At 36.9% G+C, this 24,730-nt stretch overlaps 1 long non-coding RNA gene across 2 annotated transcripts in view; it reads left to right on the top strand.

Annotated features, from left to right (window-relative positions):
• Positions 1-24,687, top strand: part of LOC116551329 — a 113,855-nt gene extending 89,168 nt beyond the window's left edge. For both annotated transcript variants that reach the window (XR_004268852.1, XR_004268853.1), the window contains exons 2-3: positions 1,721-1,851; positions 24,350-24,687. This is a non-coding gene — a long non-coding RNA (uncharacterized LOC116551329). The remainder of the gene's footprint in view (positions 1-1,720; positions 1,852-24,349) is intronic.
• The last annotated feature ends 43 nt before the right edge of the window (positions 24,688-24,730 follow it).

Below are 24,730 nucleotides of genomic sequence, written 5' to 3' on the forward strand. Positions count from 1 at the left end.
TGTGATGCGAATGGTATTGTTCCCAGTGACCTTTCTCTTGCCCTGCCTCGTGTGCTAAGCTTGGCTGAAAGCCTGTGGAATTCTAAACCACCGCCTCTTTCCCACAAAGGAGCACCTTATCCTCCCTCTATCGGAATCCATCTAACCAATCAGTACCTCAGCCTCCTCCTCAGAAAATTAAGCTACCCAATGGAAAATATCTGGGGAAGAACCCAATTCAATAATAAATACCATTAAACTATGACCTAGGCAAGCCTTACACGATAAATGTTAAAAAATGCTGTTGCGTCCAGGAGCAGTGGCTCACGCCTGTAATCCCAGCACTTTGGGAGGCCAAGGTGGGTGGATCATAAGGTCACGAGATAGAGACCATCCTGGTCAACATGGTGAAACCCCGTCTCTACTAAAAATACAAAAATTAGCCGGGCATTTGGCACGCACCTGTAGTCCCAGCTTCTTGGGAGGCTGAGGCGGAAGAATCGTTTGAACCCGGGAGGCGGATGCTGCCGAGACTGCGCCACTGTGCTCCAGCCTGGCAACAGAGCAAGACTCCGTCTCAAAAAAAAAAAAAAAAAAAAAAAAGCTGTTGCTGAAAACAAAAGAAAAACAAAATTAGAAAAGGTAGTAATGCAAGTGACTCTGCTAAATATGACGATAAAAAACGGACATATGAAAATGTACCTACTGTGAACAAAAAACTAAAAACTGGCCATAGAGTGGGTGGAAAAACCAAAATGAAAGCCAGAAACAAATACTGTGGTTATGATTTCAAATACTGCTCACAGAAGAGACAGAGTAGTAAATGTTTCTGCTCAGGCAGATACATTGAATGCTCAGTTAAGTACTAAAAAACTGCTCCAGAGTAATAACGTGGATCATGCAGAAGAAGCTCAGGGAACTGTCAAAAATTGCCAAGGAAAAGGCATGAAAGAAGCAAACTGAAACCTCCACTCCAAAAATGCACATTCAAAAGTCCATTTCACGAGTCAATATCAGAATTCTAGTCAGGTGCCTTTCTGCCTGGGGTTCATTTAAAACCACAGAGGTACAGGGGTGAAAAAAATGGCTCTTCTCTGAAGACAGGACTTGAGAAAGTGTGTAGTGGCAAGCTGGTCCCTATCTCCAGTCTTGCTGCACCTTTATCCGCTGAGCAAATGAGGGCCTTCTGAAAATTAGTCTCTGAAAAGGCCCAGAAGACCCCAGCAGTGAGGTTCAGGACTCAAATGCATGCTCCTGGTGAGCAGGATGAACCATAGACACTGTGCAAAAAAGGCAGTAAAAGCATTATCTCTGGCCTTAAACCAAAAGAACGCTGACTCTTCCCGTGCTTCAGTGTGTAGCATTGATAGCACAGATGATTTGAAATCATCCAACTCTGAATGTAGCTCCTCATAAAGCTTTCATTTTCCTCCAGGCAGTATGCCTGCACCTTCCAAATCCTTCACTTTCTGCTTGTCAAAGGAAGAGAGAAAGTTCAGTAATTCCTTGAAAATACATATTCCAAAATTGTCTCTAAATGTATCACACCACATGGCAGGACCATATGTGTCAGGGACATTTGTTTGGGCCTAGATACATGGCTTTCCTTGGTGCCAGCCCCTATTCTTACTAAAACCGTGAGCCAGAATGATAATGGCCTTTTAGTCCTAAAGGAGGACTGTATTTTATGGCTCAATCCTCCAGCATTTTTTTTCTCTTTTGTACCTTTCTCACTTTTTAGAACACTTGCAGATACACTTGAATAAGAAGAGAAAGGGCCTGTATCCAAGGCTATCACAGAGGCAGCTAAGACTGCCAAGCAGCTGACCTCTGAAGTACAGGCTCTGCTGACAATTTGAAACATAAACACAGGTAGGTAGACAAGACCATTGGATGTTGTCATAGATTTTCAGTCTATTTAGGAATAATTTCCACTAAAAAGCTTGGCCAAATTGGAAAGAGAAATTGCATTTAGTTGGCTGTTTTTAAAAATACTAACCTTATAGCCATTTTTAGACTCAGAAGTTTAAACTGAACATGCAATCAAATTTTGACTTACGGAAGTGAGATTTCAGCAATATTTTTCAGTTTGGAAGTCTAAAACCATTCCAAGGCATAGGAATCATTGCCTCAGCTGAAATTGAATTTTCATAAGGGCTGTTAATTGATATTTTTACCTAATACTGTGTGTGTGTGTGTGTGTGTGCGTGTGTGTGTGTGTGTGTCTATGTCTATGTAAAATATGGCCTGTGACTATGGAACAAGGACAGAGGCTGCATATTGGGGATTGTGGTAAGGGCTGGTGAGGTGGGGAAATAGTGTAGATATTTATTACTTATTTTAAATTTATTTTTACTTAACTAGCTTTAGGGGTACAATTGTTTTTTGTTGCATGGATGAAATGTGTAGTGGTGAAGTCTAGCATTTTAGCGTGCCTGTCACCTGAGTAGTGTACATCGAACCTAATACGCAGTTTTTCAGTTCTCACTCCCTAACACCTTACCCTCTTCTGAGTCTCTAGTATCCATTATACCAGTCTGTATGTCCTTGCGTACCAATAACTTAACTCTCACTTATGAGTGAGAACATGCTGAATCTGGTTTTTGATTTTTGAGTTACTTTATTTTTAATAATGGCCTCAAGTTCCATCCAAGTTGCACAGAAGACAGTATTTCATTAATTTTTATGGCTGAACATTATTTCATGGTGTGTATGAGTATATACATATATAAACATATAACATACATATATATGCATACATATATACATGTGTAGATGTATATATGCACTTAGGTTGATTCATATCTTTGCCATTATGAATCATCCTGTGATAAACACACATATGCTGGTGTCTTTTTGATACAGTGATTTCTTTTCCTTTGGGTAGATCGTAGTGGGATTTCTGGATCAAATGGTAGGTCTACTTTTAGTTATTTGAGAAATCTCCATACTGTTTTCCATAGAGGCTGTGCTAATTTATACTCCCACAAACAGCATATAAGCATTCCTTTTTCATCACATCCACACTAACATTTATTGTTTTTTAACTTTTTAGTAATGGCCATTCTAGTTGGGGTAAGGTGGTATTTTACTGCTTTAATTTGCATTTCCCTGATGACTAGTGATATTGATGATTTTTTCATGTTTGTTGGCAATTTGTATATCTTTATGTCTAGTAATGTTCCTTGCCCACTTTTAAATGGGATTATTTTGGTTGTTTTTCTTACTGATTTGTTTGAATTCCTTATGGATATTTGTCCTTTGTCGGGTGCATTGTTTTAAAATATTTTCCCCCATTCTGTGAGTTTTCTGTTTGCTCCAAATTTTTTTTCTATGCAGAAGCTTTTGTTTAATAGGCCCCATTTATTTATTTTTGTTTTTGTTGCATTTCCTTTTGGGGTCTTAGTCATAAATTATTTGCCTAGGCCAGTGTCCAGAAGAGTTTTTCCTAGGTTTTCTTCTAGAATTTTTATAGTTTCAGATGTTAGATTTAGATCTGTAACCCATCTTGAGTTGATTTTTTATGTGGTGAGAGATAAAGATCTGGTTTCATTCTTCTATATATAGTTGTTCAATTTTCCCAGCACCATTTATTGATACGGGGTCCTTTCCCCAGATTATATTATTGTATGCTTTGCCAAAGATTAGCTGGTTGTAGATATTTGGCTTTATTTATGGGTTCTCTGTTATGTTCCATTGGTCTATGTAACTACTTTTATACCAGTACCATGCTATCTTGGTTACTGTAGCTTTGAAGTATAATTTGAAGTTGGGTAATGTTATGCCTCTAGATTTCTTCTTTGTGCTTAAGTTTTCTTTGGCTACTTAGGCTTGTTTTTGGCTTCAAATGAATTTTGGGATTGTTTTTTCTAATTCTGTGAAAAATACTGTTGTTATTTAATAATTTTATAAGAATTGCATTGAATCAGTAGATTGCTTTGGGAAGTATGGTGATTTTCACAATATTGATTTCTTCAATTTATGAGCATAGGATTGTTTCCATTTGTTTGTGTCATCTATGATTTCTGTCAGCAGTGTTTTGAAGTTTTCCTTGTAGAGGTTGTTCATCTCCTTAGTTAAGCATATTCCTAGGAATTTTATTTTTTTTTCTAGATATTGTAAAAGGGATTAAGTACTTGATTTGAATCTCAGCTATGTCATTGTTGGTGTATAGCAGTGCTACTGATTTGTGTACATTGATTATGTAACTAGTGACTTTCCTGAAATCATTGATCAGATCTAGGAGTCCTTTGCAGTCTTTAGAGTTTCTAGTTATAAGATCATATCATCAGCAAACAGAGGTAATTTGACTTTCTCTTTCCCAATTCGAAAGTCCTTTATTTATTTTTTTCACCTGATTGCTCTGGCTAGGACTCCAGTACTATGTTGAATAGACGTGATAAAAGTGGGCATCCTTGTCTTGTTCTGTCACTTAGGGGGATTTCTTTCAGCTCTTCTGTGTTCAGTATGATGTAGGCTGTGTTTTTTCTATGTATGGATTTTATTATCATGAGGTGTGTTTCTTCTGTGCCTAGTTTGTTAATGATTTTTATCATAGAGCACTGCTGGATTTTATTGAATGCTTTTTCTGCATCTACTGAAATGATATGGTTTTTATTTTTAATTCTGTTTGTATAATGAATTACATTTATTGACTTGTGTATATTGAATCATCCATGCATCCCTGGAATGAAACCCACTTGATTATGAAGAATTGATTTTTTGATGTGCTGCTGGATTCAGTTAACTAGTTTTTTGTTGAGGATTTTTGCTCCTGTATTTATCAGGGATATTGGATTGTAGTTTTCTTTTTTTGTTATGTCCTTTCCTGGCTTGGTGTCAAGGTGATACTGGATTCGTAGAATGAGTTAGGGAAGATTCCATCCTTCTCAATCTTTTGGAATAGTTTCAGTAGAATTGGTACCAGTTCTTCTTTGAATGTCTGGTAGAATTTGGCTGTGAATCCATCTGGCCCTGGGCTTTTTGTATGTGTGTGTTGGCAGTTATTTTTTTATTTTTATTTTTTTAGTTACTGATTTGATCGTGTTGTTTATTATTGGCCTGTTCAAGTTTTCTGTTTCTTTCTGATTCCAGCTAAAGAGGTTGTAAATTTATCCATTTCTGCTAGATTTTTAGTTTTACATAGAGGTGTTCATGTATACTTGAATGACCTTTTGTATTTCTGTGGTGTCAGTTGTAATGTCTCCATTATTATTTCTTATTGAGCTTATATGAATGTCTCTTCCTTTCTTGGTTAACCTAGCTAGTGATCTATCAGTTTTGTTTATTCTTTCGAAGAACCAGATTTTTGTTTCATTTGTCTTTTGTATTTTTTTGTTTCAATTTCATTGAAGTCTGCTGTTATCTTTGATACTTATTTTCTTTTGCTAGCTTTGAGTTTGGCTTGTTCTTTTTTTTCTAGTTCCTCAAAGTGTGACACTTGCTTGTCAATTTGTGATCTTAACAAACTTTTTGATGTAGGCACTCAGTGCTACAAACTTTCCTCTTAGCACTGCTTTTATTGTGTCTCACAGGCTTTGATAACTGTCACCAGTGTAAGGCCGGTTGCCTCGCCTCGCTGGGAGCTGAATGGACACACCCATCCCTCTCTGTGCCTGATGACTACGTCATCACCCCAAGCTCATTATCTGGCCTCGCCACATGGCTTCCCCGCACCCGCCTCTACATACCATACCCAAGCTCACACTCAGCACCAAACCATGCACTCAACCCCCCAGCCCGTTGTTGAAAGACCCCACCAAAAATTTTTAAAGAAGCCCCACCAAACCCTACTCAATAGCAGTCTGCCCCATACGTCCCCGGCCGACCCACTTACCTGAAGTCCCGCCTGCCTACCAATGATAGCTCGCTCCATACATGTCCTGTTTCTCAACAGCCAATGAAATTGCCCTTGCTTTGTTTCCCCAATAGCCATTCAAGGCCCACTTACCCAAAGTCCCGCCTGCCTACCAATGACAGCTTGCTCCATGCATGTCCTGTTTCTCAACAGCCAATGAAATTGCCTTCACTTTGTTTCCCCAATAGCCAATCAATTGCCTCCCCTCCCTATAAAACCCGTCACCCTGAATAGCTAGCGTGACTTCTTTGGCACCTTCCTGGACCACAGAACCTTGCCTGGGAGCTGAATACATTAACTTCTCATTTTCTTATACTTGCCTCAGTTTCCTCATTTTACCTCGGCAATAAACCTTACAACCAGTATCATTCATTTTGTGAAATTTTTAAATTTCTATATTGATTTTATTTTTAATCTGGAAATAATTTAGGAGTAAATTGTTTAATTTCCATGTATATGTATAGTTTTGAGGGTTTTTTTTTTTTTTTGTAATGATTTCTAGTCGTATTCTGCTCTGGTCTGAGATGATACTGGCTGTGATTTCAATTTTTAAAAATTTATTAAAGCTTGTTTTACAGCCCATCTTATGGTTTATCTTGGAAAATGTTCCATGTGCTGGTGAGAAGAATGTGTATTTCACAGTTTTTGGGTAAAATGTTCTATAAATATCTGTTAGGTTCCATTTGTTTTACAGTGCAGTTTAAGTCCAGTATATCTTTGTTGACTTTCTGCTGTGATGATTTGTCTAGTGCTGTCAGTGGAGTGTTGATGTGCCCCACTATTATTGTGTTGCTGTCTATCTCTTTTCTTAGGATTAATAGTAATAGCTTTGTAAATATGGGAGCTCTAGAGTTAGGTGCATATATAGTTAGGATTATTATATCTTTGTGTTGGATTGATCGTTTTATCATTATTTGATGATTTTGTCTTTTTTTGCTAAAAGAAACTATTGTTGCTTTAAAGTCTGTTTTAACTAAGAATAGCTATTTCTGTCACTTTTGGTTTACATTTGCATGAAATATCCTTTTTCACCCCTTTAGCCTATAAAAATCCTTTACATGTTAAATGTGTCTCCTGAAGATAGCAGATATTTCGTTTGTGATTTTTGAAAATCCATTCTGCCAATTTGTATCTTTTAAGTTGAACATTTAGACCATTAACGTTCAGTGTTAGTATTAAGATGTGAGGTAGTGTTCTAGTGATCATGTTGATTGTCACCTAGTGACTTTGTTTTCTTCATTGTGTTATTGCTTTATAAGCTGTGTCAATTTTATGCTTCCAGTGTTCCATTCTGTTGTGTTCCAGCCTGTTGTTTCACAATGTATAACTCTTTTAACATTTATTCTAGGGCTAGTCTGGTATTGAAAAATTCTCTCAGTCTTTGCTTGTTTGAGAAAAGCTATTGCTTCATTATTTATGACACTTAATTTTGCTGGATACAAAATTCTTGGCTGACAATAATTTTGTTTAAGGAGACTAATGATAGGAGCCCAGTTCCTTCTGGCTTGTAAAGTTTCTGCTGAGAAATCTGTTAGTAGTCTTAAAGGTTTTCTTTTAGAGGTTACCTGATATTTTTGTCTCACTGGTCTTAAAAGTATTTCCTTTCCACTGACTCTAGATAGCCTGATGACTATATGCCTTGGTGATTTCTCTCTTTTTTTTGCGATTAATCTCCCAGGAGTTTTTTGAGCTTCTTCTATTTGGATTTTTAAATCACTAGCAAGACCCAGGAAATTTTACACAATTATCATTTCATTCAAAACGTTTTGCATTTTCTTCTCCCTTGGGAACATGTGTAATTCTTAGGTTTGGCCAGTTTGCATAATTCCATATTTCTTGGAGACTTCATTCATTTATTTTCTTTCTTTTTGTCTGATTGGGTTAATTCAAAAGCCTCATGTTTGAGCTCTGAAATACCTTGTTCTACTTGGTTTAATGCATTGCTAAAACTTTCCACATCACTTTATAGTTTCCAAAATATGTCTTTCATTTCCAAAAGTTCTGGGTTTTTTTTCTTTTCTCTAAAATATCAATCTCTTTAGAAAATTTTTCATTCATATCCTGAATTGTTTTTAAATTTTATTTATGTTGACTTTCACTTTTTTCTGTATCTCCATAAGTAACTTAATAACCTTTTCAATTCTTTACCTGGTATTTTAAATATTTCATCTTTATTTGGATCTACTGCTGGAGAGTTATTGTTATCCACCCAAATGAGAAGGAACCAGAATGATAATTGTGGTAATATGAAAAAACTGGGTTCTATAACACTCCCAGAAGATCATAGTAACTCACCAGCAATGGATGCACTATGCTTCATGAATATCCTGCAGGATTAACTGAGAGTGACAAAATCAACAATGAAAATACAGGCACGGTGGCTCATGCCTGTAATCCTACCACTTTGGGAGGCCAAGGCAGGTGGATCAGGAAGTCAAGAGATTGAGACCATCTTGGCCAACATGGTGAAACTCTGTTTCTACTAAAAATGCAAAAATTAGCTGGGAATGGTGGCACGTGCCTATAGTCCAGCTACTTGGGAGGCTGAGGCAGGATAATTGCTTGAATGTGGGAGGCAGAAGTTGCAGTGAGCTGAGATTGCATCACTGCACTCCAGCCTAGGTGACAGAGTGAGACTCCATCTCAAAAAAGTAAAATAAAAATAAAAAAATAAAATAAATACACGATTGTTTAAACATAAATAAATACAACCAATTCCATAATGACACATAAAATATTTAACCTGTATGTGTATTGTTTTTAAGATGGGTGAAAACCTTTCCTCTGTTTATATAGGCTCTGACTTGGAGTAGGGAGGACAGTGGTATGCTAAAGAGAATACCTGAGTCAGATTATTGGAATCTGATATGCAAGGTAGGTCTGATTATAACAGTTTCTCATAGTTTTTCTTCATCTGAGAATATCTTGATTTTTCCTTCCAGTCCTGAAAAATATTTTGCTGGCTATAGAATTCTGGGTTGGCAGTTTATATTTTTTTAGTTCTTAGAAAATGTGTCACTTCCTTCTAACCTCTGTGGTTTTTGATAAGAAATCCACTGTAATTCAAATTATTTTTTCCTAGAGATAAAGTGTAGTTTCTCTCTCACTGCTTTCACGATTTTTCTTTATCTTTATTTTCAAAACTTTGAGCATTATGTGTTTTGCCATGGTTTCTTTGAGTTATTCTGTTGTAGTTTTCCAGCTTCTTGAATGTATAGATTTATTTCTTTTGCCAAATTTGGAAATATTTTTCACTTATTTCTTTAAGTTTTTAGCCCCTCACTTCTTATTCTCTTCTTCTGGAACTCTGATGATACAAATGTTACCTCTTTTCTTTTTGTCCCACAAGTCCCTCTGACTCTGTTTATTTTATATTTTTAGTCTATTTTCTCTATTGCTCACATTTGACAATTTATATTTTCTATCTCCACGTTCACTGATTATTTGATCTTCCCTCTCCATTTTGTTGTTGAACACATTCATTTATATTTTTTAAGAAATATCAGTCATATTTTTCAATTCTTAAATTTCTATCTGGTCTTCTTTATATCTTCTCTCTTTGCTGAGACATCCTATGTTTTTGCTGAGTCTTTACATTTTTAAATTGGCTCCAGCATGTTCCTTATTGCTTACTGAAGCCATTTTATGATGGTTGCTGTAAAGTTTTTGTCAGTTAATCCTAATATGTCTCTTGTCAGAGTTGATTTCTGTTGATATTTTCTTCATTCACTTTGAGAATTTTCTAGTTCTTGAAGTAATCAGTGACATTTGTTTGAAACTTGGAAGCATCTGTTATATGTATGAGACTCTGGATCTTATTTAAATCTTTGTTTTAGCTGATTTCTTTGACACCACTCTCTAAGGGGACAGTTGGAGAGGGGGAGTCAGTGCTGTTGCTTTATAAGTGCTGTTAGATGATCGTGGAAATCTAGGCTCCCTACTCAGCCTAATAACACAACGGGAAAGGGTTTCTCATTACTGCTGGGCAGAGATGGGAATTCTAGCTCCCCAGGAGAAATCCACTCATACCTTTCTGGCTAAGATAGCTAGCAGTGCCCCTTTCCTGCTTCCACATTTCTCTACCGACACCATGGAGGGCGTGACCCTATTGGCTCAAGAGTTGGTGAGAATCCTCCACTAACCCTTTCAGGCACCACCACAGCAGATAGAGGAGGGAACACCTTATTACTACTATCAATAGGTGGGGGTAGATAGCCAGATTATTCTCTCCAACTTTGTTGATTAGGAAGGGGATAATGCCACCATTTTTCTTCTGATGCTTGGCTTGAGTCAAGCAGTTACTGTCTGAAGGTGTCTTGCCAGGCTGCCCATTCAGTTTTTGTTGTTGTTGTGTTTTGTTTAGGAAGAGTAAGCTTTTTCTATGGCTTTTATTTTATTTTTCCTGTGTTAGTTAGATTGCTTGCTTCTTCAGCTCCAAGTCTGGAATACATGTGGTGAAAAAAGAAAACCCAAGGAACTCACCATCATGATATTCCTTAGGTCCTTATGTTCCTAGCTGCTAGCTGTTCTGCCTTTTTTTTTTTTTTTCTATTTATCAGGCTTGCTATGTTTGTTTTTATATAACAATGCCAGAGTTTTTAGTTGTACATTGTGGAGGAATAGGGAAATTTTTGCTTACTCGATTTTCCCAGATGACAGAATTGAGCAAATAGATTTTGAGAAAAAAAAGTTTGAGATTATTAATGGAAACGCAGAAGGCTGAAAAGTTACTCAGAGTCTGCACGTCAACTCAAACTCTGTGCAGAGATTGGTAATCACTCATATTCATTTTCACTCAGAATAATGAAGAAACAGACTGAGAGCCATATATTAAATCACAGTAACAATTATCTGACCAGTTTCTTTAAGAGGAATTTGTTAAATAGTCTTTGTCAGCAATTTCTAAAAACAGAACAGGTTTTCACTGGATTCTGCTTAAATCATCCAAATCAAGTTGTAACTTGAAGAAGGCTTTCAAGATATCTTTCAATTCCTCATTGATACAGATAATAATAAACCTCTTAACATGTTATAAGTGTTAAATAGGCATTTAGTTGCCTTAGTGAAGATCTTCTGTGTAGGTAACATTGCCTTTAAAGTAATAGTTTTAAAGGCAGCTTGAGTTTTATTTTATTTTATTTTATTTCCTTGTATTTCTTTCAAAGGATAAATAGTTCCAGCCTTAGAATAGAAATGCATAATCTTCTGGGACTCCACAGATGAGTAGCCAAAGGGAGAACTGCTTGGCTACATAAAGTTTAACATATTTTTTAAGCAAAATTACACATATCCAAATGACGGTTCTGGCAGTTTGGGATGTCACGTCACTATGAGGACTTCCCAAAGGGACTCTGCAACTCTCATGGAATTACTGTGTTATAGCAGTAAACATAGTAGGCATAGTTTCTCTATAGTCATAACAAAGTATGTTCTGTGTAACATATTTTGTGTATAAGTAATACAAATGTAATATAAAACAGAAGACTAATTTTGCTTAATTGTTAAGTGTACCATATGTGATAAAATATAGCAAATTGTAATTATTTCCATGAAACTATAGATAAATTTCAACATTTAAAAAGCATATAATGTGTTGTGAACTTTGAAGCTATACATATGATGTGTTCTAGTTTATTATATATAATCAATTATGAAAAGTTAAAAAATTACCAAATATTCTGGGAAATAATAATTGTCTTTCTTTTAATGTGAAGATATGAGTTATTCAAAAAAAAATTTCCAAAAAATATGTCCTGCTTCATTAAGCTAAGCAATTGCATTGTTTAATTCAGTAGTTGCGAATCTCAGGTTCGTGGACCCAGATCTTATCCTATTGTTTGGTGCACCTTAATCTGCTACTGTATTCCACAGTTATTGATTATACCCTTATCTGAGACTGTCCCTTAGAAAATGTAGCTTGTAAACACCAGATGAGAAAACATATTTGACTAACTGGAAAATCTAAATCTACCGATACTGGACCAGTAACACTAATTTTATTTTTATGTTGAGAAAAATTACATAATTAAATGGAATAGCTGAAGTTTATATAAATGGAAATACAATGAGACACTTAACAAAGTCTCTGGTCCTAATCTATTATAAGCATATGCTCCCAGGACACATCTACATGTGTAAGACACTGTTTGCTTAAGTTAGTATTCAAAAGTGTGATACTATTTTTTAAAACATTTTCCAATACCATTATGTATATTTTCACTTTGCCTAATCCACTTAGCCTTAACTCACAGTTTAAATTAATATTTATTGAACATATATAATTGTGTAAGACAGTGAGCTATTTCTGCAAGACATATAGGGACGAAGAAACACAGAGCCTGATTTCAAGAATTCCAGTAAGTGAGCCTCCAAACCCCACACCGCCTTAGTGTACATTGCTCTCTTATTCTAAACACAAAATGAAAGGAGCCAGGAAAAATGAAAATCTCTCAGCACTAAGAGAAGGGGCTACACAATAGCTGAGTACGTCTGGGTAAAGAAGCTATTATAGGATTGATGAGAATGAGCCCCACTGATTCCCTTACAAAAAAGTCTAAACCACAAATCTTGTGTTAATCATCCTGATGGCCTCGGGGATTCCTAAGTAGGGAATCCAAAACCCCAAACAAAATTCTTTCTTAGACTGAAATGATGTTGAGCTTTCATTGGGTAATGCCGTTAGGCTTGAGAATCTATTTGTTGCCATAGCCTATTACCAAGTGAATAATTGTGCAAGGGAGAATCACAAACATAGCGTGGAAGGAAAAAGGAGAAAAAAATAAAGACAAAGGACACAAATTATGGTCTTAGCTTGACTAGTAGAACCTCAGAGGAAATATTCTTGGTGGTGTGAAATCTTAGAAATATTAAGTTCTCCCCATGGCTTCTTCAACAAGCCCAACAAACATGTAACTTTCCTAGTTTCCTGTTCTACCTGTGACCACAGCACATTTCTCTCTCAACTCTAGGTGTAAATTGCAGTCACATATTATTTATATTCCCAATAAATGCCTTAAGTACCTATCGGACTTGTTGACTGATACCTTCCAGAAATTTTTAGAAACCTTGGATTTGTTTCCCCCTATTGAAACTAGTGTGTGCCTTGCTTTCACACAATAAAGCAGAGTGAGAACTCTGGTATGAGTAACCTGTCATTGCCATTGTTTTTGCTAGCAGAGTTTCATTGTGAAAGACTGGTTCTACACAGTTTGACATTTAATGCTTATGCCCTGCTCTTATGACCCTTGGCTGACCTGGGTCTGCGTGTGTGTAGCCAAAGGCCTGCAAGTGATGCTGGATGTACTTTAAGTTATAGTTCCTGCAGTGAGATCTTTCTGTGCACACATGTAGCCATTTCTGAGAAGAGCTCAGGACTGACTGCACTGTCTGCTGCTTCTCAGAGCCAGGGCCACTATCTCTTGCTCTTTATGGAGCTACCTATGGGTGTTACCCTTTTTCTTTTTTCTTTATTTTTTTTTTAGTACTTTAGGTTCTGGAGCACATGTGCAGATCATGCAGGATTGTTGCGTAAGTACATACATGGCAAGATGGTTTGCTGCCTCCATCCCCCCATCACTTATACCTGGCATTTCTCTCCATATTATCTTTCCCAACCCTCCCCACCCCCACTGTCCCTCCCGTGGCCCCCCGACCCCCACAGACCCCAGTGGTGATGCTTCCCTCCCTGAGTCAACATGTTCTCATCATTCAATATCTGCTTATGATTGAGAACATCTGGTATTTGATTTTTTGTTCTTGTGTCACTTTGCTGAGAACAATAGTTTCCAGATTCATCCATGTCTCTGCAAAGGACATGAACTCATCATTTTTTATTGCTGCATAGTATTCCATGGTATATATGTGCCACATTTTCCTTGTCCAGTCTTCATTGATGGGCATTTGGCCTGGTTCCAGGTTTTTGCTATTGCAAACAATGATGTGATGAACATACGTGTGCATGTGTCTTTATAACAGAACAATTTATAGTCCTTTGTGAATATACCCAGTAATGGGATTGCTGGGTCAAATGGAATTCCCATTTCTAGATCCTTGAGGTATGGCCACACAATGGTGAACTAATTTACACTCCCACCAACAGTGTAAAAATGTTCCTGTTTCTCCACATCCTCTCCAGCATCTGTTGTCTCCAGATTTTTTAATGATCACCATTCTAACTGGCACGAAATGATATCTCAACGTGGCTTTGATTTGCATTTCTCTAATGACCAGTGATGATGAGCAGTTTTTCTTATGTTTGTTGGCTTCATGTATGCCTTCTTTTGAAAACTGTTCATATCTTTCACCCATTTTTGAATGAGTTTTTTTTTTCTTGTAAATATGTTTTAGTTCTTTGTAGATCCTGGATATCAGCCATTTGTCAGATGGATAGATTGCAAAAAATTTTACCCACTCTGTTGGTTACTGGTTCGCTCTAATGATTGTTTATTTTGCTGTACAGAAACTCTGAAGTTTAATTAGAACCCATTGTCTATTTTAGCTTTTGTTGCCATTGCTTTTGGTGTTTTAGTCTTGAAGTCCTTGCCTGTGCCTATGTCCTGAATGGTTTTGCCTAGGTTTTCTTCTAGGGTTTTTATGGTATTAGGTCTTCTGTTTAAATCCTTAATCCATCTGGAGTTAATTTTAGTGTAAGGAGTCAGGAAGGGGTCCAGTTTCTGCTTTGTGCACACCGCTAGCCAATTCTCTCAACACCATTTATTAAACAGGAGATCCTTTCCCCATTGCTTGTTTATGTCAGGTTTGTCAAAGATCAGATAGTTGTAAATGTGTGGTGTTGCTTCCAAGGACTCTGTTCTGTTCCATTGGTCTATGTCTCCATTTTGGTACCAGATAGTTGTAAATGTGTGGTGTTGCTTCCAAGGACTCTGTTCTGTTCCATTGGTCTATGTCTCCATTTTGGTACCAGTACCATGCTGTTTTGATTACTGTTGCCTTGTAGTATAATTTGAAGTCCAGCACTGTGATGCCTCCAGCTTTGTTCTTTTTGCTTAGGATTGTCTTGGCTATGTGGGCTCTCTTTGGTTCCGAAGTTTAAAGTGATTTTTTCCAGTTCTGTGAAGAAGGTCATAGGTAGTTTAGTGGGGATAGCATTCAATCTATAAATTACTTTGAGCAGTATGGCCATTTTCACAATATTGATTCTTCCTAAGCATGAACATGGAATGTTTTTCCATCTGTTTGTGTCCTCTCTTATTTCTTTGAGCAGTGGTTTGTAGTTCTCTTTGAAGAGGTCCTTTACATCCTTTGTTAGTTGTATTCCTATGTATTTTATTCTCTTTGTACCAGTTGTGAAGGGAGTTCGCTCTTGATTTGGCTGTCTTTAAGTCTGTTATTGGTGTATAGGAATGCTTGTGATTTCTGCACATTGATTTTATATCCTGAGACTTTGCTGAAGTTGCGTATTAGCTTAAGGAGATTTTGGGCTGAGATGATGGGGTCTTCTAAATATACAATCATGTCTTCTGCAAATAGAGACAATTTGACTTCCTCCTTTCTTAACTTATTATCTTTTACTTCTTTTTCTTGCCTGATTGTTCTGGATAGAACTCTCAATACTACATTGAATTCAAGTGGTGAGAGAGGGCATCCTTGTCTAGTGCCAGATTTCAAAGGGAATGCTTCCAGTTTTTGCCCTTTCAGTATGATGTTGGCTGTGGGTTTGTCATAAATAGCTTTTATTATTTTGAGATATGTTACATCTATACCTAGTTTATTGAGAATTTTTAGCATAAAGGGCTGTTGAATTTTGTCAAAGGCCTTCTCTGCATCTATTGAGATAATCATGTGGTTTTTGTCTTTGGTTCTATTTATGTGATGGATTGTGTTTATAGACTTGCATATGTTGAACCAGCCTTGCCTCCCTGGGATGAAGCCTATTTGGTCATGAAGGGTAAGCTTTTTGATGAGCTGTTGCAATTGTTTTGCCAATATTTTATTGAAGATTTTTGCATCTATGTTCATCACGGGAATTGGCCTGAAGTTTTCTTTTTTTGTTGAGTCTCTGCCTAATTTTGGTATCAGGATGTTGTTGGTCTTGTAAAATGAGTTTGTGAGGATTCTGTCTTTTTGGATTGTTTGGAATATTTTCAGAAGGAATGGTACCTGCTCCTCTTTGTACATCTGGTAGAATTTGGCTGTGAACCTGTCTGGACCTGGACTTTTTTTTGTTGGTGGGCTATTAATTTCTACCTCTACTCAGCCCTTGTTATTGGTCTATTTAGGGTTTCAACTTCTTCCTTGTTTAGTCTTAGGAGGGTGCAAGTGTCCAGGAATTCATCCATTTCTTCCAGGTTTACTGGTTTATATGCATAGAGTTGTTTGCAGCAATCTCTAATGGTGAGTTGTATTTCTGTGGTATTAGTGGTGATATATCCTTTATTGTTTTTTATTCCATTTATTTGATTCTTTTCTCTTTTCTTTATTATTAATCTGGCTAGCGGTCCATTTTGTTGATCTTTTCAAAAAACCAGCTCCTGGATTTATTGATTTTTTTGAAGGATTTTTTTGTGTCTCTGTTTCTTTTAGTTCTGCTCTGATCTTAGTTTTTTCTTGTCTTCTGCTGGCTTTTGAGTTTTTTGAACTTGCTCCTCTAGCTCTTTCAATGGTGAGGATAGGGTGTTGATTTTAGATCTTTCCTTGCTTCTCATGTTGGCATTTATTGCTATACATTTTCCTCTAGACACTGCTTTAAATGTGTCCCGAGATTCTGGTATATTGTGTCTTTGTTCTCACTGGTTTTGAAAATCATCTTTATTTCTGCCTTCATTTCAATGTTTATCCAGTCATCATTCAGGAGCCAGTTGTTCAGTTTCCATGAAGTTGTGTAGTTTTGAGTCATTTTCTTAATCCTGAGTTATACTTTGATTGAACTGTGGTCTGAGAGATGGTTTGTTATGATTTCCATTCTTTTGCATTTGCTGAGGAGTGATTTACTTCTAATTATGTGGTCAATTTTAGAATAAGTGTGATGTGGTGCTGAGAAGAATGTATATTCTGTAGATTTGCAGAAGAGAGTTCTGTACATGTCTATTAGGTCCACTTGGTCCAGATGTGCCTTCAAGACCTGGATATTGTTAATTTTCTGTGTCATTGAGCTGTCTAATATTGACAGTAGAGTGTTAATGTCTCCCACTATTGTTGTGTGGGAGTCTAAGTCTCTTTGTAGGTCATTAAGAACTTGCTTTATGTATCTGGGTGGTCCTGTATTGGGTGCATATATATTTAGGATAGTTAGCTCTTCTTGTTGTATTGATCCTTTTACCATTATGTAATACCATTCTTTTCTCTTTTGGTCTTTGTTGGTTTAAAGTCCATTTTATCAGAGACAGGATTGCAACTCCTGCATTTTTTGCTCTCCATTTGCTTGGTAGATCTTCTTCCATCCCTTTATTTTGAGTCTATGTGTGTCTTTGCAAGTGAGATGGGTCTCCTGAATACAGCTCAACTATGGGTCTTGACTGTTTATCAACTTTGCCAGTCTGTGTCTTTGGATTGGGGCATGTAGGCCATTTGCATTTAATGTTAATGTTGTTATGTGTCAGTTTGATCCTGCCATTTTGTTACTGGTTGTTTGGCCTGTTGGTTGACGCAGTTTCTTCATTGCATCATTGGTGTTTACCATTTGGTTCAGTTTTGCAGTGGCTGGTACTGATTGTTCCTTTATGTGTTTAGTGCTACCTTCAGGAGCTCTTGTAAGGCAGGTCTGGTAGCAACAAAATCTCTCAATAATTGCTTGTCTGTGTAGGATTTTATTTCTCCTTCACTTATGAAGTTTAGTTTGGCTGGATATGAAATTGTGGGTTGAAAGTTCTTTTCTTTAAGGTTGTTGAATATTGGCCCCCACTCTCTTCTGGCTTGTAGGGTTTCTGCTGAGAGATCTGCTGTGAGTCTGATTGGCTTCCTTTTGTGGGCGACCCGACCTTTCTCTCTGGCTGCCCTTAGAAGTTTTTATTCCTTTTCAATTCTGGTGAATCTGATGACTATATGCCTTGGGGTTGCTCTTCTTGAGGAGTATCTTTGTAGTGTTCTTTGTATTTCCTATATTTGAATGTTGGCCTGCTTTGCTAGGTTTGGGAAGTTCTCCTGGATAATATCCTGAAGAGTGTTTTCCAGCTTGGATACTTTCTCCTGTTCTCTTCAGGTACATCGATCAAGTGTAGATTAGGTGTTTTCACATAATACCATACTTCTTTGAGGCTTTGTTTGTTTCTTTTCACTCATTTTTCTCTTTTCTTGCCTTCTCTTTTTATTTCATTGAGTTGATCTTCAATCTCTGATATCCTTTCTTCTGCTTAATCAGTTCTGCTATTGAAACTTGCATATGCTTCACGAAGCTTTTGTGGTGTGTTTTTCAGCTTCATCAAGTTGTTTATGTTCTTCTCTAGGCTGGGTATTCTAGTTAGCATTTCGTCTAACCTTTTTTCAAGTTTCCTAGATTCTTTGCATTGGATTAGAACATGATCTTTTGGCTCAGATAAGTTTGTTATTACCCATCTTCGGAAGCCTGCTTCTGGTAGTTCATCAAATTCATTCTCTGTCCTGTTTTGTTCTCTTGCTGGTGAGGCATTGTGTTCTCTCAGAGGACGGATAAGAGGTGTTCTGGAGTTTGGTGATTGTTTTTGCTGGTTTCTTCCCATCTTCGTGGATTTATCTATCTTTGATCTTTGAAGTTGGTGACTTCGGGTGAGATGTCTGAGTGGGTGTCCATTCTGTTAAATTTGGGATTATTTCTCCTATATGAAGCTTTTTTTTTTTTTTTTTTTTACGCAGAGGTCAGTGTGCCGCTTAAGACAGTCTGTCCGTTGTCTGCCTGTGGAGGCGCTGTTGGGATGCCTTAGTCTCAGCCAGCCTGCTGTTTATTCTTCTCATGGTTTTTGCTTATACCAGTGAGTTTAGCCCCACCTTCCCAATGGCAGGCATCTTTCCCTCCACAGAGCCCACTCGTTCTGGATGGAGCTCAGTCTGGTATGTTAACTGTGAAACTCTCCCACAAGAGGGCTTCCGCTTGCTGGATCTTGTGGGAGTCGAACCTGTCTGGCCATGTCATCTGACTCCCCGCTTTCAACTCTCCCTACTTCTGTGGGATGGGCAGCTCCTTCCAGCTAGCTTTCTCGGTGTTAGTCAAAGTCTCCGCCCTGGTCTGTGCCAACATTTCAAGGCAGCGGGCCAGCCAAGGCTATCGCCCAGGTCTGCAACTTGGGGCGATTCTCAGCCAGGCGGGTTTTCCTGGACTGTGGGCTGCCAAAGTTACGGAGTAAAGTGCAGTATGTGAATCAGAGCACCCAGGAGGTTAACCCCCTCCCCATTCTCCATGCCAGATTCCCTTCCCGGCTGGGGCAAAGCCCTGCCTTGCCTCAGCTCACCCTCTTTGGGCTACTTTCGCCACATTTTTTTTGGGTTAATCCCAATGTTCAACCAGTCCCTTTGAAATGAACCCAGTACCTCATTCATATCACTCTGGCTCTGCATCTCACTAGCTGGGAGCTGCACTCTGGAGGAGCACCTTTGTGGCCATCTTCTGGAATTTCACCCTTTTTCTTTTAAACCAAATGTTGCGAACAAGGCCTATTACCCAAATACTGTCAGCAAATATTTTTAGTTTGAACTGCCCCATGTTGCTATTGCTATTCCCTTTAGATAATTTGAATCCCTTAGGTAAGATTATATACATTCCTGATCAGCACAGTTATAATTTCTGCTTATGGCCTTGATGCCTTCTCTAGCTTTAATTATGTTAACTGTTTGGCCTCTGTGGGCATTTGATTACATGACCCCTGCTTTAAACCGTCAAAAAGCAAAGAAAACTCTGTATACCTTATTTTCCTCTAAAATGTGGCTGCTGACCCAACCTCCCAAAATGCATTTTCAGTGATTTATCCTTTGACAGGATAACAGATTCCAATATACCTACACTTGTGCCCCTAAGATAATTAAAAAATACCATGTTGTTCATGCAATCTTTTTTAAAGCAGTGAGTCCAAGGAAATTCTCTGCCATCTTTTTACAGGAAAGACAATGAAGCAGATTTAGTCACCATTATGTCCTAACATGCACATTATAAATATAGACAGGGAAATCCACATTGTAATCTATGTTGCTATTATTTTTTCTTTGGTTTGTAGATTCTTGGTGATCAAAGTAAATTATATGTGTTTTGCTGCATAATATATTGGGTATATGATATCTTACCTAGGGTTGTCTGATACAATGATATCAGACAATACAACCAATACAATGATACTGTTATTTATCATCGTCACTATTCTAAATTTTATTGTTTAAGTTATAGAACAAAAATTAAAATTTGCTATATTAGGGAGATAAAAATAATTGTAAACTGTGAATTAAGGAGAACCCTCTTTTCTTTATGATAGTATCAACCAAAAGAGGCTGATTTGGGAGGAGACTATTCATTCTGTCCAGCTAGAAAAGAGATTTTGGACTATTATCAGAATCAGGGCACTCTAGATGCCTCTATTTACAAATTCCCTTGAAGGCTATATCCATATAGTTAACAGTTTATTTTTTGGTGGGTACATATTAGGTATATATATTTATGGAGTACATGAGATGTTTTGATACAGGCATGCAATGAGAAATAACTACATCATGGAGAATGGAATATCCATCCCTTCAAGCATTTATCCTTTTAGTTATAAACAATCCAATTATATTCTTATAGTTACTCAAAAATATACTATTAAGTTATTATTGATATAGTCACCTTATTGTTCTATAAAATAGATCTTATTCATTTTTTTTTCTATTCTTTTGTTCCCATTAACCATCCCTGACTGTTCCCTGCCTCTTTTTTCTTTGAGACAGAGTCTCACTCTGTCACCTAGGCTAAAGTGCAGTGGCACAATCTCAACTCATTGCATCCTTCATCTCCCTGGTTCAAGCAATTCTCCTGCCTCAGCCTACTGAGTAGCTGGGATTACAGGCATGCACTACCATACCTGGCTAATTTTTGGATTTTTAGTAGAGGCAGGGTTTCACTATGTTGGCCAGGCTGGTCTGGAACTCCTGACCTCAAATGATCTGCCTGCCTCGGCCTCCCAAAGTGGGATTACAGTTCACTCCCTATTAACCTCCCACTACCATTCCTAGCCTTGGGTGGTCATTCTTCTACTCTCTATGTCCATGAGTTCAATTGATTTGTTATTTAGATCCCACAAATAAGTGAGAACATGAGATGTTTGTCTTTCTGTGCCTGGCTTATTTCACTTAGCATAATGATTTTCACTTCTATCCATACTATTACCTGTTTTTTAGATATAAGCCATTTTAACCTGTGTGAGATAATATCTCATTGTAGTTTTGATTTGCATTTCTCTGATGATCAATGATGTTGAGCACCTTTTCTTATTCCTGTTTGCCATTTTTATGCCTTCTTTTGAGAAATATCTATTCAATTGTTTTCCCATCTTTTCATCAGATTATTAGCTTTTTTTCTGTAGAGTTGTTTGATCTCCTTAAATATTCTGATTATTAATCTCTTGTCAGAGGGATAGTGTATTAGTCTGTTCTTGCGTTGCTATAAAGAACTACCTTAGACTGGGTAATTAATAAAGAAAAGAGGTTTAATTGGCCCATAGTTCTTCAGGCTATATAGGCAGCATGGCTGGGGAAGCCTCAGGAAACTTACAGTCATGGTAGAAGGCAAAGAAGAAGGAGTCATGTCTTCCGTGGCAAGAGCAGGAGGAAGAGAACAAAGTGGGAGATGCCACTCACTTTTAAACAACTAGATCTTGTAAGAACTCACTATTACGATAACAGCAAGGGGGAAATCCACTCCTATAATTCAGTTATCACCCACCAGGCCCAATACCAATACTGGAATTACAATTTGACATGAGATTTGGGTGGGGACACAAATTCAAACCATACCAGGCCCAGTTCCAATACTAGGGATTACAATTCAACATGAGATTTGGTCAGGGACACAAATTTAAACCATATCAGGTTATTCCACAGGATCTAAGATACCATTGTGCTGTTGTTTTCCTGCAGATCTCCATCTCACTGTATTCAATATACCTCTCTAGTAAAAACAATTTTCTTGATAGATTTTCTCCTTCTCATTAACCAAGTACTTTCCTTCCCTTTTTCTTAGACTGGATTCTATTTCTTGAATTTTGTGTTTGTGATGTTTAATTTTAGTCTCAACTTTACTGGATCAAGAGTTGCTAAGATAATTGGCTAAACATTATTTCTGGGTGTGTCTGTGAGACTGTTTCGGGAAAATATGAGCATTTGAAGTGGTAGAGAACAAAGCCAGTTGCCCTTCCCAATGCAGGTAGGCATAGGCACCATCCAATTCACTGAGTACATGAATGGAACAAAAAGGCAGAAGAAGGGAGAAATTTTTCTATCTCTGCCTGACTGCTTTAGCTGGGACATCAGTCTTCTGTCTTTGGACAGGAACTTACATCATTGGCCCTCTTATTCTTAGAATTATACCACCAGCTTTCCTGGGTCTCCTGCTTGCAGAAGGCAGATCATGTGACAGCCTCCATAATTAAGAGAGTCAATTCCTTATTAAAAATATCTTTATATTGATACATCTGTTATATCTATTTCTATGTATCTATCTATATACTATTGATTTCTTTTTTTCTCTCTGGAGAACCCTAATACAGTGTTGTTGTTGTTTTTTCCTTTGTTTGTTTTATAAGAGTATATTTTCCAGAAGCTTCCTAAGAAAGTGTTTATGGAAAAAATATATTTTTATTGCATCAGTGTCTGAAAATATATTTATCCTACCCTTACATGAAATTACCAGTTTATCTGGATAATTTTTAGTTTCTTCTCTTTATATATATTTGACTTGTAGTATTGCCGTTGAGAGTTCTGTTATTCATTTACCTGATATTTTGTGATGTCTCATTTTTTTCTCTTCATGAGATTTTAGGATATCTTCTAATAACTGGTGTTTTGAAATGTGTACAATGTGCCTTGCTTGGGTTCGTTTATTGAAAAAACTTTCAATGAGAGCCCAGAATAATCTAATAGCATTTCTGGGAAAAAATGTGTTGTATTCCTTCTTTGATAATTTATTCCCTTTTTGCTTCTCTATTTCTTTGTATATATAATTTCATCTAGTTTTATAACTTTTTATTTTCTATTGTAACTTTTTCTGTTAATACTTTTTAGGATTTTGTGAAGTCTATTTCAGTTTCCTTTTTAAATTTTGGCCAGCATATTTTTTAATTACCAGGAGTCTTAATTACCTTTGATATTCCATCTTAGAACTTGCAATTTTTTTTAGTATCTTTTCTCTACAAGATAATTAACAATAGTTAACAATAGTTTTACTTACCTTTTTATTCTTTGCACAGCAATGTCTTTATTTCATCTAAGTTCTTATTTATTCCTGCTCTTTTCTTTAGCCTTTGGGCTATGTGTAATGAAGTATGCAACAAGTTAATGTAGATCAGAAACTCTGTACATGTGAGAAGGGCTTATTAACTTGTGGGATTCTTATCTGGGTGGTTTGGTAACAAGCTATTTCTTCTACTGGAGTGATACTAAAATGTACGTGTGTGTGTTGTTTTTGCTTTCAATTCTTCAAATGAATGTTGTTTAACTTTATACCTAGAAGGTTGAATCCTTCTAAGTGAGAATTCTAATCGCAGCATGGGAAAGGAAATTGTAGAGTCTAATATTTAATATGTAAATTTTTTTTTACTTCCAGAACTGAGCTTCCCCTTCATCTTCACTTTGTCTGTCTGTTGTATAAGCCTCCAGCATGAAATTTCCCTTTCCTTTCCAACACACAGTAGGTGAAACGGAGCTAAAAGCTCTGACTTTTCTTGAAGCCCAATTTTCACTGGCTCTTTTTTGTATTTTCTGTCTTAGCACTCTGCTTTTTCGGGACCTCACTCTTGAGTCTATCTGTAATTCTCTCTGCACTTGTTCACTGTTCAGCATTTTTTCTCAAACATCTCAATTTTGTTAATTAACTTCCTATTTATTTCCCATATTCAAAAATTTGTTGTAATCTCTTGTCTACTGTTGTCTCTTCTTGTACTCTTTTTGTTCTTGTTAAACATTCAAAAATTACCTTCATTTTAGTTAAAATTCAAGGGTTAAGAAATAAGCATATATAGGTCAACAACAATGTTAAAATAAAGGAGACTTTCTGGTCCTTTTTCTCAGTAGTTTTTGTGGTTCCCATTTTTATTTTCCTCTGGATACCACCACTCTTATTAAATAGACTTACCGTCATCTTTTTCAATAAACTGACTAATAATACAAACTATTTAAAATTGAATAATGCCATTTTTGTCAATGAATGAATTCAACTGAATGTTATCATGAGACAGCATTTGATGTAATTATTTAATTAATGAAAATGAACTATTGCAGTTTTGAGGGACTTGAATGCATGTTGATGGATACTGTGGATAAGAACTATGGCTTAAAGCCAGCTCAGGACAATTCACATTTTCAAATAATGAAATGAAGCATTTTCATTGCTTTTTTTTCCTCTAGATTTGCATCTTGATTGAAGCAAAGGCATCCGTCTTTTCCCAGATAGCAAGAAGTTTGGTTGCTGTGGCAACATGTTGACTAAGGAATTTAAAAATAAAGGTGGCTCATTTCCAAATCGTTTTTCTACCTTTTCTTCATGAAAAAAGCACACACTGGTAAGAAACTTCCACTGGAGTTTTTATAACCAATAAGCCTATTGTTTGCTGAAAGATTACATCCCCAAACTTGCATGTTAAGTAGGTGAGAATGTGTACATTTGGCTTTCATATACTTTTAAATCATAAAACATGGAACTACCTCATTTTAAACAACTTTTCCTTCCCTCTCTCCCTTTTTCCTTCCTTCCTTCCTTCCTTCCTTCCTTCCTTCCTTCCTTCCTTC

Source organism: Sapajus apella, unplaced genomic scaffold (genome assembly GCF_009761245.1).
Source record: "Sapajus apella isolate SASKATOON/1434 unplaced genomic scaffold, GSC_monkey_1.0 scaffold9, whole genome shotgun sequence".
Classification (NCBI taxonomy): Eukaryota; Metazoa; Chordata; class Mammalia; order Primates; family Cebidae; genus Sapajus; species Sapajus apella.